The sequence below is a fragment of the Ambystoma mexicanum genome, chromosome 5p, assembly GCF_040938575.1.
Source record: "Ambystoma mexicanum isolate Mex_15411 chromosome 5p, UKY_AmexF1_1, whole genome shotgun sequence".
NCBI classification, from domain to species: Eukaryota; Metazoa; Chordata; class Amphibia; order Caudata; family Ambystomatidae; genus Ambystoma; species Ambystoma mexicanum.
Window position 1 is genome coordinate 430,358,195 of NC_090930.1, and position 14,412 is coordinate 430,372,606.

Below are 14,412 nucleotides of genomic sequence, written 5' to 3' on the forward strand. Positions count from 1 at the left end.
CAAATTCTTGTGGGGCCTGGTCTTCCCCACATTGCATATTGTAGGCCGCCTTGCGGGCCTCTTGAGGGTTTCTAAGTATTGAGAGGTGCTTTAAGATGGCCGCCCTATAGATGGGCCATCTTGAATGGTACTGATCCTCCAGCCCCGCAAAGAAGCTGGAGTATTCAGGTGAAAATGTCCACTTGATATACTGAATACAGCTTTGGCTGTCCTTCAGGTGGAAAGTCTCCATCATTTGCTCACACAATTCTAGGTGTTCCCAAACTGAATATTTGGCATTTTTGTGGTAGGGCGTTATGACGCTCCTAATAGCCTTGATTTGCTTCAGGGGATCTTTCAGTAGGGCTCTCTTAATTTTGTTTGCCTTTTAGTTCTGGTCACCCTGGTCCACTCATCCTTTGACTCAGAGGCACTGCTACCAGATGTGGCTGTCTGATCCTCTAGGCTCTCCCTGATTCTGCGGGCTTGGGAATGGCTGGCAGAATGTGGGGGTCTAGTCTCTTGAAACCTGTGGTGCTCATAAGAGTCTTCTGACTCTTCCTTGCTCCCAGGATTGGCTGAGTACCCCTAACCCCACTGTCCTAGCTGGGAAGAGGTTTTTAAAATGCTATTTGTGGGCCTATTTACATGGACTTCCCCACCAAATTTGACTGACTAATCTCTTGGTAGGTGATATTTTTGAGGTTCCATTTCTTTGATTCTCCCCTCTCTGGAGTCTCCCTGATCAGAGAGGCTGGCCCTAATATTTGGGAACCTGTACATAGATGCCCGCCCATCCATTTCTGGGTGGCGCTTATCTGTAAGTCCCATATCTCCCATTGTGTTGAAGTCTACCATCCCCGTGGCCCTTGGTTCATATGAGCCAGAGGACATGAGGGTGGCAGAGTCCATGGAACTGAAGGGATTAAAGTCCCTGATGCCAGGGGTCCTGAGGTTATGCTCAGGGGGTTCTCTTTCCCATTTTACCACATCTCTTTCAGCCACTACTCCCTGATGACATGCCAAAATCTGACCCTTTTGTTCCTCTATTAAGGCCTTACAGGTCTCTATGATTTGTTCTTGCATGGCTATCTGTTGGTGGAGCCTGTCATTATTTTCACAGAGAGCCTCATTGTCTCTCTGTGTTTCCTGCCTGCATTGGGAGTATTGGGCCAATTTGTGTTGCAGGAGACTCACCTCCTAAGTGTGATCGTTACTGGTCTGATTATTCTTTGCCAAAGCATCCTCCACCCGCCTGGTGTGCTCTAACATTTTTTCATAATCAGTTTGATTTCCCCAAACTCCTGATGGGCCAGCTTACTTTCCTCCAACTTGTTTTTAAATGGCTGACTTCCTGGCCTAAGGCATCACTCTCCTGACTTGGAGTGCCCCTCTGTGCAGTCGTCCCTTTGCTTTTTAAGTGCACCAGCTTTCTGGCACTCCTCATCAAACTCTGCTTGCGATTCTAGGTCTTTAATAATTCATTTATTATTTTCCTCTTTTAATTTGTCTATGCGGTCTTGTAGGATAACTACCTGTTCTGCACAGACTCTGTTAAAAGTTAATTGCTGCTCCAGCTTTTGTTGACTCTGTTGTAGAGAGTCCAACCTTTCCTGACACTCTTTTTGCAGTGTCTGTACCTGGGCGTCTTGCTCTGCATTCTTTTGCAGTAAGAGAGCCAGATCTTCTTGGAGTTTGGTGGCATATTGCCTAGCCTCTGTTTCAGATTGTTGGCTACTCTGGAGCCTTTGCTCTGCAGAGTCCAGATTAGTCTGGATTTTCTGAAGTGCTTCCCCTTGCCTCTTTGTGAAATCTACATGGTCTGCATACTTTTCCTGTATGACTCCTATGTGGAGGTACAGGTAGGCCGCTATTTTGGCACTTTTGCATTGCTCCTCTTTTATTTTAGGGGTCATATACAATTTGCTAAGTGCTTGATGTAATGGCCTCTTGTCCTGCCAGATATCAAGATTGATTTCAGTGATTTGCTGTTTTATTCCCTGCAGCCATACCTGTTAGTCCTGTTCTGGCCATTCACCCCTGATAAACAATTTGTGCAGTGGGTGTTCCCTAGCAATATTAATTTCCACTGGGGTCACCATTCTGGAAATATTAATTTCCTTTCGACTTTCTCAGGGTTCTTTTACTTTTGCATACAGGCCCAATTCCTTTGAGTATTTCTTTTGAGGGGTGCTTGTACAGTGTAGCACAGTATGGTAACCCAACAAGGTGTATGTACCCCGTTGGCTAGCACGCTGTGTTAGACTGACACGAGTGGTATGTCAAATTCAGGATCCCGGAAGAGCCCCCAAGCTGTAAGTGAATTCAATCCGGCACACACCAAAGCCACGCCCAGCGTGTAGTGCGCAACTTAAACTCTTATTTATTTGTATCTATAAGTTCAATATTCTGAACGATATACCACTTGTATAACACCCTTCTCCTGCAACCCCCCGATCACACTGAACCAGGAATCAGGCTAGTTTGCAAAGGTAAATATTTATTATGTACTTTAGAATTTAATCCCAATATATTTTAATAGGTAAACAACAATCACCAATGGGGTGACAGAACACTGAATAATATCTTTAATGCACTAGGAGTCAAATAATGAGCACAAAAACAAATGCAGCACAGAAAATAATACTTTTGTGTTGGTTTGGTATAGATAGCACTTTTGTTAGAGGTTCCCCCTGCAACACCCCTCAACCCACCAATAGACCATGTAAAGATATGGGAGGAGAGAGCGGGTATTCAGGAATAGCACAAAGCAAACAGAATATCAGTCCCACCTCCCCCTTCAAACACAAGAGAAAAACGGAATTGACTTTTCAGCTGTCAGCCTGGCTTTGAATTGTCTTTGGAATTGGCTGAGCAAAAACACCAAATGTGGTCAAAAATACTTAAATTGTCATACATTCCTATGGGAGCCACTTTGAACAGTTGCAAACAATCACAAGCAATGATTTAGTCAGAAGAACACTTTTGAAATCTTAAAGTCCAAGTGGGAAATACATTAAAACTATTTCACATGTGTAAAATGTCTCTGAATGTAAAATCGCGATAAACCTTTCCTTACGCTGTTTTGCTTTTTGGGTTCTATGGATAGCTAAGGATGTTAGGTACAAGTCAGAGTTGAAATTTCATTTCTATCATAAAAACTGAGGGAACAGCACATCAGGCACGGGATCGGGTCAGCTAGGCCCGTCACCGGATTTGCACAGGATCAGCCCTCCTAGTCTGTGGATATTTCAATCAGCTGCATGGCGAGTTCCTCAGGAAAGCCTAATGGTATCAAGCCAGAGAATTTCAGGATACTATTCAAAAGGCCTTCTCACACCACAGAGCTTCACTGGGTTGCAAGAATAAGTTTGAAGATTTAGGCCTTGCAGAAAGTCAATAGTTCTCTACTGCTTGCAAGAGTCTTGGCATCTGGATCTGGTAGGATGTTAAAGCTGGATGTAGATTGCTGGATCAGAGTGCTTCGCCAGAATCAAGAAAGTGAGTGGATCTGTGAGTCCCTATGTGTTGTCAGCTGTCTCTATTTATGCTTTCAAATGACATCACAAAATGGGTGTATGGGCCGGCTTAGCTAACCTTGCCCCTGTGAGCTGGGATTGGATCAAAAATTCATCTCCACCTTGCATTTGAGTGATTGGATCAATATCGGATGATGTCACCTTTTATAGTTTGCTTTACAGTTCTCAGAGACCTCCCTTTAGCTCCTGGATTCAAAATCGGATTTTCTACTAAATACACATTTTTACATTGGTCACTTTTACACAAATCACACACAAAGATGCCATATTGTATGTAGTAGCTGTTCATCAAAATCTCGCAGCTGTAGGAACTTGTTTCAACTTTCCACAGAATTTTGTCCTTTTTGCTATGAACACAGTTTCCAAACTTTATGCAATTTCCAAAAATGTGTCTGCTTAACACAGGAATGTGTGTGTACATTTTCACAATTCTAGGATTCACTTATTTCACATAAAACCACATATATTGACATTCATGTCCAGAACATGTTACACGGTTCTGCCGCCTCTTAAAACTTGCAGCCAAAAATTAGACTAACAAATATATCCTTGGTATATTTTTCACCATTTTGAATCACACGTTATGAGTCTTTTAAAATATGTTCTTTGTTAATGCTTAACAGCAAATGGTATGCCCCTTTTTCTCTCCCTTTACGAGCCATTTACGACCCTCTCACACCTCTGTTTCCTGGGCTGAAGGGCCTGCTATTGTCCATTCTCTTTCTGTAGACAAGAGTCTGGGCTAACCCACAATTAGCACCTCCCCGTGAGCTTCAGCTGAGAGGATATCCCTCCACCTGGTAGAAAACATTTTGTTCACTTCCAAAAGGTTGCAGCTCAGCCAAGCTAATTTATTCTTAATTAAAAATCCAGGAAAAACCAAACTTGTTGCATCAAACCTAAATACATTACTTTCTTAGCTTTAACTCTGTGGGATAAAAAGCAACTGAGATGTGTATTCGTTTTAGCCACAATCCTTTTTATGTTTGCTGATCCGGCAGACTTTTTAGTTTAGATCACTTTAAAGTTTCATCAGTAACTCATCTGACAGCTGTCATTCAGGTAGCTCAGGGTACTGCACCCAGATTCTGACAGGGGCTGTCAGTTTACAGACAATCCAGTTTTTCTGAAGAAATGTTTTGCTCTTCACATTAGGACTTTGTATGTTCGCAAAGCTTCCTTAGATTACATGCATTTTAGCACCAAGCAAGATTTTGAATGTTGAGAAGTGTTGTGTTATAGGCATTTTGGAGTTTTGAGCACAAAGCAAATGTCATTTATAGGCACATTTTGGGATTTCATTTGCAAAGCACTGCTTCTCTCTCTACACTCTGTTGGCTGGTCATGGAGCCCACTTGCACATTTTCTACAGTGTGTGCTCTATTCCACCACACAAGCACCCTGGGTGGTTGGTTGTGCACCCCTCTCTTTGTGTGCTGAAGCACATGGTTTTGTAGGTTTTCGTCAGTTTTTGGCACGCACAAGAGTTTTGCGGCCATTGTTGCAGTTTTTTGCGCCATAAGTATAAGAGTGATACCGCATAGCACAGCAAAGTGGGTCAATATATCCCACAATGAAATGGAGAACCATCTTCTTACGTATCAGACTTAACTTGATACCCACTTTTGAACTAATTGATGCCAAAACTTAAGTTCTGTAGAGCCTGCACTATTGTCCCCTTTGTGGTAATACTGTAATAGTTGAACCTGTAGAGGAGGAACCAAGTGCCTCTACCATAATGGTCTGCCCCCATGTAACATGCACAACGCTAATAATGGTCCCTACACCACGAAGAGTCCTTGAAACAAGGTATCCATTGAGAAAGCCCTATATAATGTACCTGCAGAGAAATTACAGTCTTTTAAAGGAGGTTCCGGAAGAAGTGTGAAGATGAGTGAAAGAGAAGACTGATGACGTCACATGAAACAGAAATCACGCACCCAGAAGAGATCCCAATGAAGAGAGTATATAGACCTTATAGAATCTGACGGCGAAGTAAAGAAATGAGCAACATTTCACATGCGAAATCAAGATTGCATGTGCAGAAAGCACTGAAGAAAATGCACAGATGCTGAAACGCAAGTAGACTAGGTAATTATAAGGGTAGCTATACGTAGTGAATAGACTTCAGGCGGTGCCGCCATTATATATATGTGTATAGAATCTGGTTGTTCCACGCCGCATTTTAGCAAACTAGGACCCCATGAACAGAAAGGCTGAAAGTGTGGCGCAGTAGAATAAAACAGCTGACAATGAGGGAAGATTCGAGAAAGGTTGTCTGCCCTAGTGTCAAGGGTTGGGCCAAGAAACTGGTTATCTATTTGAGAAAATGCAATAACGTGAGAAGCGAAGTGAGCTTTGTAAGTGACTCCAATCAAGCAATCCGACTAAGTCAGTGCCTTGTCTGGGATGCCCAAGGGAAGCCCTTATTTATGTATTTTTATGGCAAGTTATAATCTGGATGATGAACCCTTGTATAACACCCCTCTCTTAGAATCCCCCTTGACCCCACTGAGCCAAGAAGTAGGCTTGTTTTGCAAATTTAAAAGGTTTATTTGAAAAATTAAACAATATATATATATATATATATATATATATATATATATATATCACACTTCTATAAATAAATTGATAATGGATAGTACACTTGTGAATATGAGCAGTAATCAGCAAGAGGTAATCCTACACCTACAGTAGCACAGTTCTTGGTTACTTATGAATAGGAAAAGAAAAATAAGGTGGTAGATAATGCCTTTATGGCTTCAAGGACAATTCAATGATGAATGAAATGCAGTACAGAAAATAACCAGATATGGCTTCAACAAAAGACAATGTAATCACTTTTTCTCGGGTAAATCACCCCCCCTCCTATGCAATGTAAGAAATGGAAGGAGAGCACACAGTCTTCAAGAATCCCAACAAAATGCAATACGAAACTCAGTTTCCCTTCTAGCAAGCTTAGAGAAAAACAGGTATGATTTTAAAACACAGGCCCAAAATGCTTTGAATGTGATGACAATGAAGTGAGAAATGTGCTAAAAAGGCTTTTAATTCCCTCTAGAGGTTCAGGGTGGGTGATATCTACTTTATATTAGTTCAGGCTCACTTTAGCAATGCTCTATGAGTAACTAGCAGGCTAAAATGAATTTTAGCAAAGGAAAGCAAGGAGCTGCTGATTTTTACACGTGGCTGAAATTGTGCAAAATGTCAAATGGCAGCAAATTTAATCGCGCACGTCGAGCGTAATTACGGAGGCACTATAAGGAGTAGCAAGTCGCTTCTAGGTTCGTTGGAAAGCCTAGAATCTTAGCTTTAAGATAAAAGTTAAGATAACATTTTTTCGCTCCTAGCACAAACGGTTCCGGAGATATGGACGATTTCGTGAAGGTAGTTTTTCGGATTTGAAATTTAAAAGTTCAAAATGGCAGATGACAGTTTTCAGCTTTAAAAAGGACAGAATGACACACACGATTCCTATGAGGTAGTTCTAAATAGGTTAAAATAGTTTTAATTAGATTATTGTACACTAAGAGATTGGTTTTGCACAGTGAGTACTCACACTATATTTTTGAAATAAGCCGTCAAGGTCTTGTCAGGTTGGACGGGACTTCCGGCGGGTGGTTCTGAAGTCCCGGCTACCTGGGTCAGCTCTGCTCTCTGGGTCTGTCAAGCACTGGTTCTGCTCACAACACTGCACAGTTCTGGTCTCTCTGGATCTCTGGTCTCTCTGGATCTCTGGTCTCTGGAGGTTGATGGATTTGAAGTCTGGAGTCTCCCGGCAAAGTGTCCAGCAAGAAAGTGGAAAGTGAATGTCCCTACCTGTCCTGCACTGTCTGCTTTTATGTGTTTAGAAAGTGGGTGTGTGCGTGGCATAACTGAGCCTGCCCCTCTCTACTTGTCATTGGCCCAATTCTCCCCTCTCCCATGATTGGGGGAAGGAAATGGATTGTCATCATGATGAGGACTGTTTATGGGTCAGAGGATCCTCCCTTGGTCAATTTGCCCACAAATCTATATTTGATTCAAATACATATTTCCCAGATACACAAGTGGTTGACATTACATGTACATATTACAGATGAATTAAGACAGGTCTCTGTTCAAGCCCCATGTTCCTGCGAGCTGGGATTCAGAAATGACCACATTTTGCGCTTTTTGGTCGGTTTACCAATATCGGACATTTACCAAAAATTACACAAATGTGCGCAAGGAGTATGGACATTAATTGATGAAGTGTCAGATTTTTAACATGCAGACATTTGGAGTAAGACCCTATTTTCCGCTAGCAACCCCCCAGAATACACCACAGGGTCCTAACACCTCTTAAAATGTGCACGGAAAAATCCCAAGAATAATGATATTATTTATATAATTTCGACCAGTCCGCACTATGAGTTATCTACCTTTTTTAAATTATGCCCTGGTCAAAAAGGGGTGTGGCTTCCCACATCACATGGTGGAATAACTGGTTTATCCACTTCCCCAAGCTCAGCTGGCTCTCACAGGCACTGCCCCTCCCAGTTTCTCCCAAGAGGAAGCCATTTTACGACGCCCCCAATATAACATTTGCCTGAGGCAGGACAGGTCTTTGTTCAACTTCCTGCAGTCTGCAGGTACCCCTCCCTTAATTCAATCAGAGAGGTGTGATCTCCTTTTGGTGGGGGCAGCAGGATGCAGCCAGGCCTGGGAAGAGTTGTTGAGCCAGTTCAACTCCCGTCGGGGGTAGTTGTCAGGCAGAATTCAATTTCTTTAAGTCAAGCTTCAGCTAAATGTCCTGTTTGTTCCCAGTTTAAATCAAACTTACAATTTTTACACATGCAGCTAGAATGCTGATTCTAAGTTCAAAACCATGACATTTAACAGCTGCAAACTATGTGACACTCAAAAGTAGGTCACTCATTTAATTTAAACATTTCGATTTTAGTGGTTTTAAATCCAATTTCAATTAAGCTGCTGACATCCACAGCTCAGCCAGTTTTGTTATAAACATTGTTTTGGGCTCTTCATCTTCCCAGATTTTGTATGCACAAAACACTTCCTTCTGCCAGATGTCTGCTGGTGTTCAGTAAGATTTTTGAATATCCTGCAATGTTCGAAATAGGCACTTTGAGCTTGCATTCAGGAAAACAAAGGTGATTTTAAGGCGCTTTTGGTCCAACAACACTGTTATTTTTCCTTTGACACCACCTTTCACCTCTGGCGCTTCCAGTCCATCATGCTGGCACTGGTGGGTGGCAGGTTAGACAACCATTTTGGTGTGCGCACAACCGCGCGGTTTTCCTGGTTCTGGGATGGAATGATGGGCGGCGAAAGCTCATCCCCACATCTACCCAGTCTATTGATTTAGTTTTGTTCTGGGATAGAATGATGGGCGGCGACAGCTCATCCCCACATCTACCCCGTCTAATAATTCAACATGGGTCAAAACCCTTGACAAACCCTCCCGCCCGACTGCACTTTGAATTTGAGTCGAGGGGGAGTCGGGTGCAAAGAATGTTTTGATCCACACGCTGGTATGTCCGCATCATCTTCTCCCAATTCTGTAGCTGGGACAGTTCTGCATCTTTTCCTCCATCCGGTTGGATCGATCGGTTCTCCTCGCCGGTCCTGATGGGAATATTGTGCGGTACCCCGGGCCCCTCTGATCTTTGCTCCTGGTCCCTGGGTCGTTCTCCTTGGTCAGTCTCCATGGTTTCATCTCTCCTAGGATGATAAAGGAAAGCGTCAATACACATTCCTAGACATTTTTACACCACTTCGTCGTCCCATCCAAGGGAAGAGGGCAGGAGCCCTTCCCCATCGCTGGAACCCTGAAACAGCTGGTAAGCTGCAACGAAGGCCTGCCTGGCCTTGTCCTACTTCCTGCCTGTCCCCCGCATGCCGGGCGCATCGCGGCGCCACAACGAGGCTAAGCCTCGCATATCCAGCACCTTACATCCGCCGGGAGGCGGATGTGCCGGCGGCTCCTACGAAGGCCATACAAAGGCCTGTTGAGCGCTTGTTTGGCCCCCACTTCGTCGTCCCATCCAAGGGAAGAGGGCAGGAGCCCTTCCCCATCGCTGGAACCCTGAAACAGCTGGTAAGCTGCAACGAAGGCCTGCCTGGCCTTGTCCTACTTCTTGCCTGTCCCCCGCATGCCGGGCGCATCGCGGCGCCACAACAAGGCTAAGCCTCGCATATCCAGCATCTTACATCCGCCGGCAGGCGGATGTGCCGGCGGCTCCTACGAAGGCCACACAAAGGCCTGTTGAGCGCCTGTTTGGCCCCCACTTCGTCGTCCCATCCAAGGGAAGAGGGCAGGAGCCCTTCCCCATCGCTGGAACCCTGAAACAGCTGGTAAGCTGCAACGAAGGCCTGCCTGGCCTTGTCCTACTTCCTGCCTGTCCCCCGCATGCCGGGCGCATTGCGGCGCCACAACGAGGCTAAGCCTCGCATATCCAGCATCTTACATCCGCCGGCAGGCGGATGTGCCGGCGGCTCCTACAAAGGCCATACAAAGGCCTGTTGAGCGCCTGTTTGGCGCACGTGAGGCGCTATATGGCCCTCTCAATTATCCACCTGCTTCAAGGTGGCAGTATCGTTAGCGCTGCACCATTGACCTCCTATTAACACGGTAAGACCGGGGCTTCTGCATGCACACTTATCTGGCCATCTAGTTGGCTACACTGCCGAGACTTATCAACTAATTCCGTATCATCGCGCGACACTGCTAATGCTATCCTCTGCACCTACGCTTCCTAAACCATTGTCAGGACTGCACACTCTGCCTCTTTGAACATTGCCCGTGGTACTAGGGCATAACTTATTCTCTGTAGCTTTCGTGCCATTGCAAACTTTGCACGTTGTGCCTTTGTACTTCACCTTTTGCATGGTCTCTTTATGTAGAGGCACACTAATGATTATACTGTGCCTTATGGTCGCCTACCAACCACACTGACTATTGTGTTGTGCCTTATGGTCGCCTATTGACCACATTGACTACTGTGTTGTGCCTTATGGTCGCCTACCAACCACACTGACTATTGTGTTGTGCCTTATGGTCGCCTATTGACCACATTGACTATTGTGTTGTGCCTTATGGTCGCCTATTGACCACATTGACTACTGTGTTGTGCCTTATGGTCGCCTACCAACCACACTGCCTATTGTGTTGTGCCTTATGGTCGCCTATTGACCACATTGACTACTGTGTTGTGCCTTATGGTCGCCTACCAACCACACTGTCTATTGTGTTGTGCCTTATGGTCGCCTATTGACCACATTGACTACTGTGTTGTGCCTTATGGTGGCCACCAACCACAGTATGTAGACAATAGGCAAAGTGTACGAAGCATGTGAACTAATAATGTATGCATCTGATAGATAATGCTGCCACAGTTTATGACCTTGTTAAACGTAACGTATATGAACACTCAGTCACCAGTCTCTATAGCTCGGCAATCAACTCTATCTAATTACTGTGTCTTACTAGACTGAAGCTATTACGTATGTGCTCTACAGCTTGTTGCCACTGATTACTGCCCTTATCACCTCTGCCTTGTAATCGCCTAGCTTCCAGCCCTACTGCACCTCACTAAGCCACCCGCTAGACTGAAGCTTTGCTCCTCTAACCTAGCTTACTTTGTGCTCGCCACCCAAGTCCTGAATACTGAAACTGTGCTTCCAGGTCCATTGCACATACTCGTAATCGTACAACATGTACCTACCACCACTCTACACAACACTCCTAAGAGCCCTCCTTTACATAATCACGCTACAAGACCTCACCATGCCTCAACATACCCTACCATTGGCTCCTGTACATTACTCGGCCAAGCAGCTCACCAGACCATGCACTCTAATACAAAGGAATCTTAAACTACGTGCAAGACTCCCAAGATTGCATGACTACTTACCTAAAACAGTATCTAACACCACTACTGGCCCCAGTAAATCCAATCGACATCACCTGCAACTCAACAGCAGACTCTTCAGAGAGACTGTTACACCCCCCAAGGCCATTCCCAAGGCACTGCCCCCACCAGCTCAACCAACGATAAAGGGGGCGTACATAAATGCACGCTCTATGGTCGCCCACGCAACGGAGATTGCAGACATACTACATAATGGAAACTTGGATTTTCTAGCCATCACAGAATCCTGGCTCCACCCCGCAGCCGGCCCAGCAATTATGTTAGCCATCCCAGATGACTACACCCTCCTCAGACTAGACCGTACCACATCGCGAGGTGGAGGTCTTGCCATCATACATAAAACAAATCTCACACTGAAACTCGATCCACCTCTTAGTACAAACTCTTGTGAAGTCCTCACAGCCAAGCTATCCATAACTAACTCACATTTTGTAACTATCCACCTTATCCTCCGCCCACCAGGCCCTATAGGACTCTTCGAAGAAGATCTCAATAATATCCTATCTAATAATCTGAAAAGTTCCTCCCAGAAACTCGTACTAGGAGATTTCAACCTAGGACTCCATGACCCCCGAGACTCGAATGCCACACTAATCAATAACTCCCTAGAGGAAATAGGTTTCACCCAAAAGATTACATGCCCTACTCATACTAAAGGCAGAACCCTTGATTGGATTGCTGTGCACAATTGCCCCATCTCGGTACTATCCACACTACCTCAGCTTTGGTCAGACCACTATCTGATCACATTCGCCTTAGAGGCCCCACCTGCGCTACTCATTGATAATGTAGCCCCAGCAGTCCCCACTAGAAATAAAAGAAACATCACGCCAGAAAACCTCATCCCGCTGATCATACCTACCCTCAATTCTATACCAGACAACACTGACCCATTTACCATGGTAGACGTGTACAATAAAGTGATGCTATCATCCCTTGACGCCATAGCTCCTTTAAAGATTAGAAAAAGCAAACAACGTAAACATGTGAACTCCTGGTTCTCCCCACAACTAAAAAAACTCAGACGTGAGAAACGTCGTTGTGAGAAAATATGGAGACTTGATCCTTCAGAGACCAATAAGCGCAACCTAAGTAAGCAATCAGCCCTCTACAAAAAAGAAATAATTTCCGCCAAACAAACTTCCTACAACCTCCGAATCACCCAAGCTAAGTCCAATACTAAAGAGCTCTTTACAATTCTGAAGGAGTTAGAATCTCCTATCCAAACCCCAGACTCTTGCACCAAGGATAAAAACTGGTGTACAAACATTCAAAATACCCTGTCTAATAAAATCACCACCTTGCAAACGAAGATCCACCATAAAAAGGCTACCCTTCTCACCATTACGAAATCCAATATTAACGATGTGACAGTGACACCTTCCATCCTGACCCCCTCACTTGATACCACCCCCCACTTCAACTTCCGCAAAGTATCCATCAAAGAGGTTGAGAATGTCATCCTCAATCTTAAACCATCGAACTGCCACGGGGACTTATGCCCAGCACAACTTATAAAAGATGCAGCTCGTGAATTATCACCTTTCATCACTAAACTAATAAATGCATCCTTCAACTCAGGCATAATACCCAATAACCTGAAACAATCATGGGTCCTCCCACTCCTCAAAAAACAAAACCTAGACCCCGCCATACCTACGAACTATCGTCCCATCACCACAGTACCATTCATGCTTAAAATCATCGACAAATTGGCATATTTACAAATCCAACAATACCTAGAATATAACCACCTTCTAGGAATCCGACAATCTGGTTTCAGACCCCAACACGGAACCGAAACCGCTTTGGTTGACCTTAAGATACAAATTGACGAGTTGAGAGACCAGGGCAAAACTGCACTGCTGCTGCTCCTTGACCTCTCAGCAGCTTTCGATTTAGTCGACCACGAGATTCTGTGCAAACATCTCGAGTCGGCCGCACACTTCTCCCATGAGGCTATAGGCTGGATTCAGTCCTTCCTCAGTGATAGAACAATGCGCGTCTTCTCACCATTAGCGGCTGCTGACCCCACGCCCATCGCCTGTGGCGTGCCTCAGGGCTCCTGCGTCTCACCTACATTGTACAACATCTTTACAAAGCCCCTTTTTGATGATCTCGACGGTCTGGGTATCACCTACACAAACTATGCAGATGATACTCAGATCCTCATCCCGTTGTCGGGGGATTATGACAAGGATTTGGCCTTTGTAAACAGAGTGTACCTCATCATTCAGGCATGGATGGCCTCACACGGACTATGCCTGAATGATGACAAAACAGAACTCCTCATTCTTGGTACCTCAGCCAATATCAACAAACTCGGCCAAATTTACTCATCATTCGTAATTGATAACAGCACCATCACTGTGGCCAAGGAGGTAAAAACATTGGGTTTTTACCTAGACTCCTCACTATCATTTAACAAACAGGTAAACGCAATGGCCTCCGCCACTGCTTATACTTGTAAACTCATCCGAGCTGCCAAACCACACCTAACACCTAATAACTGCACTACCTTGGCCAGAGCATTGATCCTATCTAAGCTGGATTACTGTAATGCCCTTTACGTAGGCAGTAACAAACATATCATAAACAAGATCCAAATCCTTCAAAATAATGCTCTAAGAGCAGCTCTAAGTATCCCCAAGAAAGCCCACATCTCAGATACCAGAAGATCTGTTAACTAGCTTTCCACGAAAGACAAAATTTTCCTTAAGTCTGTCTCACTGACACACAAATGCCTTCATGACATGGCCCCGAAATATCTGATAACAAGATTCTCTAGACAGGTTTCATACCGCCCCTCCAGAAGTGCCAACGCCAATCTACTACTAGTCCCAAGATTCAAACGGTCCCTGACTGGAGGGAACAGCTTCCCTGTTAAAGCAGCTACTCACTGGAACTCACTACCGCCACCTCTAAGGAAAGACATCCCTTACTTTCAGTTCAGGACATACATTATACAATGGATGAAGGAC

The 14,412-nt window shown here is 44.6% G+C and overlaps 1 protein-coding gene across 2 annotated transcripts in view; it reads left to right on the forward strand.

The window, feature by feature from the left end:
- GPC3 (glypican 3) overlaps window positions 1-14,412 on the forward strand; it is a 3,708,166-nt gene that overhangs the window by 2,852,138 nt on the left and 841,616 nt on the right. The window lies entirely within an intron of this gene.